We start from the raw sequence: 6,380 nt of genomic DNA, 5'->3' as shown, positions 1-6,380 counted from the left end.
TTACTTTAGGAATGCTTCTTGCTCTTTCATATAGACAGATTTTGCTTTATGATTCACTCAGAAATGATTTATAAGAGATTAGGTATACCTATTTACATCTATTAATACAACAAAAGGTTTTGTTTTTTCTATCTATGTCTATTGCTTTAAAATATGTATTTAAATCTTTCACTAGGAGGTGTGTTACTTTTTGTTTGCTTGTTTGTTTTCCTTCTTCAGTTATTCTGAAATTTAGAAAGATTTTTTATTTTGTTTAGAGAATTTTAATACAATGCCTTTAGCTTTCTATCTCTGTAGGAAATATCCTTTGGTTTCTTAGAATGAACAACACAAAATGAATTTTTGTCCTCTTTTTGCTATTTCCTACTCTCCTTCCCTCATCAAACTTATTAAATAATCTTTCTTAATCTTTACTTTTGTATTTTTAAATGTGCTTAAAAGTCTGCTACTTAATTTATTATTTTCTACTAGGACTTTTGACTTTTAGCTATTATGAATGAGGCAACAGAAAAGATCATTCTACTTTCCTTCTGTCCAACCCCTTCACCCATTTTTGTCAGCTGTGTCATTTCCACAATTGCAGGTCATTGGCTTTAGTGTTCCATTCTGTTACCCCTTTTCCCAATAAGTTTTTGTTTTGATCTGCCAGTTCTTTTGCTGTCACCTTCTAGGAATTTGCTCCAAGCAATATTCCTTCAGGTTTTTCATGTTCAAAATCAGTATAGGCCTTTTATCTAGAAAAAGAGTTTATTGGAATAGAAAAAATCGGGTCCCCACTTTACCCCCCTAGAGTGTCTTGTGCACACTATTCACTGCCTCTGCACTGACCGTCGCTGTACAGAAGTCAGACACAATCCCGACTGTTTTCCTTGGGAGTCTCGTCATCTTTTTGTGTGAGTGTCTGCCCAAAGGTTACATTCTTTTTCTTTAAAGCCCAATAAGCTTTTATTGCATATTTATTAGCATGTTGTTGCGGGCCATTCTGAGCCAACTTTCCCTGGAATAGTACATGGAGTTTTAATTTGTATATGCAAGGTTTCTTTCATTTCAGGAAGGATTTCTTGTTCCATATTTAAGTATCTTATTCTACTTTACTGTTTTGGTTTCACTTGGACATTCCTCTTAGGTCACAGTGGATGCCATTTTCTGTCTTAAACATATCTTATTTTTCTTTACTCTTTTTACCTTGTTTATTTCCGTTTGAATGTGTTCTCCTTTCTCACTTCTATTCTCTATAGTTTATCATGTGATATCTGTGGGGTTTATTTTCCTTTGTGCTCTTTTCATTTCAGTCTTCATTTCTGCAATGGCCCCATGTTTTTCTTTTTCTTGTATTTCTTCCTTTAGTTATACAAGTCTTCATTTACCTCCTCCATCATCCTGGCTAGAGCCTCTTGTTTTCCAGTGTTTTTATCCCTGATTTCCTGTGACTCTGGTTTTTGTCCTTCTTCTGTAGTTAGAATTGTTTCATATACTTAAAAAATTAATATATAAAATTCATGCTGGAAATTTGATTTGTACAACACACTTAATGGCTATCTTTCTACTAACCCCCACCATTTTTCTTAATACGTATGTTCTGATGGTTACTGTGTTTATCAATCTTTGTAATACTTATATTTAAAGAAAATGAGGATTTTTGAGGGTTTTTTGTTTGTTTGTTTGTTTTCAGAGAAGACAAATATAGATGTTCCTTATGGAAAAGGATGAAGAGTCAGAGAACTGGTCAAGATTTGTCTCTTCAAGTTTGTCCTCCCCTGTAGATATAGGAATGGCCAGTTTCTTGAAAACATAGTCCCTATGTCTAGCATTGACTACTTTGCCCCAGGATTTAACCTGACTTTGAATACATTCTACCACCAGCGTTCAGGTTTCTCCATTCCTTCAGTGGACTCTAATACCAATGGATAAAGCCCTTCCTTCCTTCTCTAAGTCCCTGGCCTCTATTCATTCCTTCTAATTCCGACCCTTCTCGGCATGCATGCTCTGTTCAATTCCAGGCCTGATCACAGAAGTGCCAGTCAACAGAAAACCCTGACCTATGGTGAACAGTTATTGGCTGTCTGATTCTGAGATTGATGACCTCCAACCCATTGCTGTTCCTTCCGGTCTTCCTTCCTTGTTCCCATACAGCTGTAGCCTTCTGCTCAGATATAGCTGTTTTCAGTTCTTTTTTTGCCCAAACACACACAATTAGAGAATCATGGCTTTTTTTTTATTTGATTTTTGTGATTTTTTTACATGTAAATTTAAGCTATGTTAAAAGTGTTTCTGTCTCTTTATACAAGCATGTGTACTTGCCTGTTCAGTATAACACTGCATGGTTTTAAGTGAATAAATAGAAAACATTCAAAATTAAGCTGAACTTATTTCTAATAGACTATGTGAAAAATAATCCTTATATATAATATAAAATTAAACTTGTAATTACATTATTAAAACATCTATTCACTGTGAATAATTAAATGCCAAGTAAGTCTTATCTGTGTCTGAATGAAGTATATCATTCAGGTGTGCATTAAACATGGAATGCTGAGCTTTTTTAAACTGATAAGAACAGATACTACACTTGATATTAGCCAAAAGGCCGAGAAGCGATCTGAGCTTTTTTAACATTGGACCATGTTTTTAGAGCTTAAGGTAGTTGGGTGTACCTTGACTTTTACATTTAAGAAAACAACTAACTTCTAAGCTTACAAAAACAGTTAAAATATATAAGTTCTTATATATTTTGGGGGCAAGGTAAAATAATCATCTATAAAAGAAAAAATGGAACACTGTTTTTGAAAAGTGAGGTTTTCAAATAAAATCTGATAAGTATAACAAGGCCAATCAACTTGACCTCTGCTGGCACATTGTCTTGTATTAACACAAACTATTTTTTAACTAAAGTTGAATACAGATACAGGTGAATATAAAAAGTAATATGTAGAAATTTCTCACATAAAGACATTCTGAATTTGTTGTCATTCTGTTGTCTTTCATTGGATGACAACTAATTGGCAATAAAATTTTTCTAAGTCCGCTACATATGGGAGAGAATAGACTTTTACAAAATGATCCTACATCTTGAATGAGTATAGAGTCATTCATTCTAAAGGAAAGCTATCTAGCTTCTTTCAAAGTTTATTCAAGATCTTAAAGCTATCATTAAAATTAATCAAAAAAATTTAAATGTAACAATGAAGTGTACTTATAGCATCACTAAAATTGATTGTTACATTTCACATGAAGTGGAAACACACTATTGAAATGATTGTGTTATTGGCATTAAAATGTTCTTTGCATGGTCAGTCTACTTACACAATATTACTAGTATAATGTTCTGAAAATATAGTTCAGAACAGAATCAACTATGTATGTGCAACTCTATTTGTGAGCTAATAGGAAGGCAGAGATTGTGGGAAATTTCTCCATTCTGCTTGGAAAAGAGTAAAGCTACGAATGTTTACATCTTGCTTTGCTTTTGTTTGTCATGCACTTGCTAGAAAATCAGGAAAAACTCATAGTTAAAAAAAATCTGACATATACATTAGGAGAAAAAATTCAGATATTTGGATCTGTTTTTATCATGAAATGCATTTACAAAAATTAGTCAACATTGACACTGAAAGCTGAAAGCCATGGCAGAAACGTACATACACAGACACAGTACACAGAAAGGATGGGTCCTCCAGAAACTGTTGCCAACGTCATGTTTCTGATAAGATGGGGAAAATATCATGTGTTTCTGGCTTCCTCCTTAATCCTCCTCTAAATTCAAACTTAAAATCTTGCAAAAGGAAGTTGAATATTTTTAGATCTGAGAAAGAGAATGTGAGTCTTTGAAACCTCTGTGTAAGGATGAGGTGGTTGGTGCTAGTTGAGTACTGGAGGGAAGGGAGTTAAGGAATGTGCAGCTCATAATTAAGAACTTTCAGTCAAAGAATAAGACAAAGAGCTTTACTCGTATGTTTGTTTCTTGTCCCCTAATTGCCATTAGTGTATCACAGCTTGTTTCAGTATTCTAGAAAGAGCAATATCAACTTAGAACAGGCCAGAATTGTCCTTAGAGACTGGTTGTATTGGGGCACAAATTTCAACAGATTCAGAGAAATACTCTAGTCCTGAGAGTCTTTTTGTTCTCAGAGAATATACCCTGTGGTCTAATGAAAGTTTCTTATTTTGTTCTGTTTTTGTTTTGTTTTGGTGTAAGATGAGAACCCTTAACATTTTTAAGGACAGCATTATCGGGTTTGTGTTGGGGAAGGTGGTTGGAGAGGGCTGGTGAATGTGCAGCAGCGAAGCAAATACCCTAAAACCTAAGGGACGCCGTACCAGACAATGGAGGTGACATCCTCAGGAAAAAATGTTAAGACATTTGAAAGATGCAATAGCCAAATAAAGGCAGCAAACTGGGTAAACTGTGCCATATGAGGGAGAACTAATGGGATGAATAAACAAAAATTTAAACAAGATTTATCCATAGGAAGATAGAGAAGGATATTGGGAATATGAATTAGGCAGAAGCTAAATATAAAGAAGAGTCAATTGGAGATACTGGGAATTTCTAAAATTAAAAAAACAAAACAAAAACTAAGCAAAATTAGTAGAATCTTTAATTATTAAATGAATACTGCCAGGAAATGAATTTCGTCTATTTAGGGGAAGAAAGCAGAAGAGAAAAAGAAACATAGTGAACATATATAGAGAAATAAGAAGATATAATAAGCTGTAATATTGGTAAGAAATAAAAAAAGGTTCTATTCACCAAACGAAGTCTAGAGACCTACACTTGCAAAAAGAAATATGAAAGATTGGTAATTTATGAGAAACACTTCAAACACAAATGATACAGGAAGCCTGAAAATGATAGATTGGAAAATATATAAGAAGCCAACAGCAAAAAATGGAGCAATTTTACATTTAACAATGCAAAACTTTTTATAAAAATCATAAATATGAAGGGATATTGTATCCTGGAAAAACAGAAAAATGTAAGCAAGAAGATATAATCAACATGAGTATATAAATATCTAACAAAACAATTTAAAAACATAAACCTAATAGCTGACTGAATTATAGGGAAATAATCAGCAGTTCTTGTTTGATATTGTGTCACAAACCTTTCAGAATCTGATGTACTAAATAGAGAAAAAGTAGTAAACAGACTGACTATTGAAATAACATGATTAACAAGCATAAGCATTCTACATACATGTTGGGCTTTACGTAATATGTACTTATGAAGATTTATGTACTATATTTGTGTAGACATGTTTATCCTCACATAAAAATTTACCCAACTAAGAGATTGCTCATTATTCGCAAGAATACATGTAGCATTCATGAACACTGACCATGTCTTCAGCCACAAATGATTCATCAAAAATTCTAAAAATAAAAGTGTTTCAAATATGTTCTCTCACCAGCATACAGTGGCATTATTCATTAGTTAGGCAAAATTAACATTAAAACTGTGTATAAATTAAATTGAAATCTTACTAAAATAACCTTTGAGTTAGAGAGAAGTCTAATCCAAAATGAAATTATAAGGATCTTGGAGATAAATAACATGAAACAATCAATGGTTAAAATCTGTGAAATAGCTATACTAGTGGTACTGGGAGGGAAATTCAACTACAGTTGTAAATAAACTAAAAAAAAAAGAAAAATGCAAAAAGAGAGAAACTAAATAAAGCAATAAAAAGATAAGAAAGAAAATCATAAAGATAAGGGCAGAAATCAATTAAGAAGATAAAAATCTATTGAAGATTATCAAAAGCCAAACTGATTATTAAGAAAGTTTAGAAAATATAGAGTCATATCTGCCAAGAATGGTTAGGGAAAAAATAAGATAATGTAAATTTTAAAATTCAAAATAAATTAGGAAATAAATTTATATACTCATCATGGTAACCAATAATTTTTAAAATATTATTATCTAATTTTAGACTGAGACAAAACATGTACATTTATAACAAAATATAAAATGTTAACATTGAAGCAAGATAAACAAGGAAACATAGATATAGTAAAGGTATAAAGAAATAAAATTTTTAATCAAATTACTTTCCTTCAGTAAAGGTCATGCCCCAGATGACTGTATAGTTGAATTCTAATAATTTTAAAAAAATATTCTCACTTGTGCAAGTTAGTCCAGAAGTGGCAGAGAGCTGCCTTACTCTTTTTTATAAGGCTAATATAACTTTGTTTACAAAATTAGATAAGGATAATAGAAAGCACATTATAGGCCTGATTTATTCCTGAATATACAAGTAAAAATATGAAATAATATATCCCTAAAATAATCCTTTTTTGTAGTAACAATAATATAACCAGATAAAATAGTTTATAGTCTAAAAGGACAAGTTATATGACAAAATAATAAAAAGCCAATG

At 32.0% G+C, this 6,380-nt stretch overlaps 1 pseudogene; it reads right to left on the bottom strand.

The window, feature by feature from the left end:
* Positions 1–2,456: 2,456 nt before the first annotated feature.
* On the bottom strand, positions 2,457–2,599 carry LOC134362331 (U2 spliceosomal RNA; annotated as a pseudogene).
* Between the last annotated feature and the right edge of the window lie 3,781 nt (positions 2,600–6,380).

Source organism: Cynocephalus volans, chromosome 13 (genome assembly GCF_027409185.1).
Source record: "Cynocephalus volans isolate mCynVol1 chromosome 13, mCynVol1.pri, whole genome shotgun sequence".
In the NCBI taxonomy this organism is placed as follows: domain Eukaryota; kingdom Metazoa; phylum Chordata; class Mammalia; order Dermoptera; family Cynocephalidae; genus Cynocephalus; species Cynocephalus volans.
This window is presented reverse-complemented; position numbering and strand designations above follow the sequence as displayed.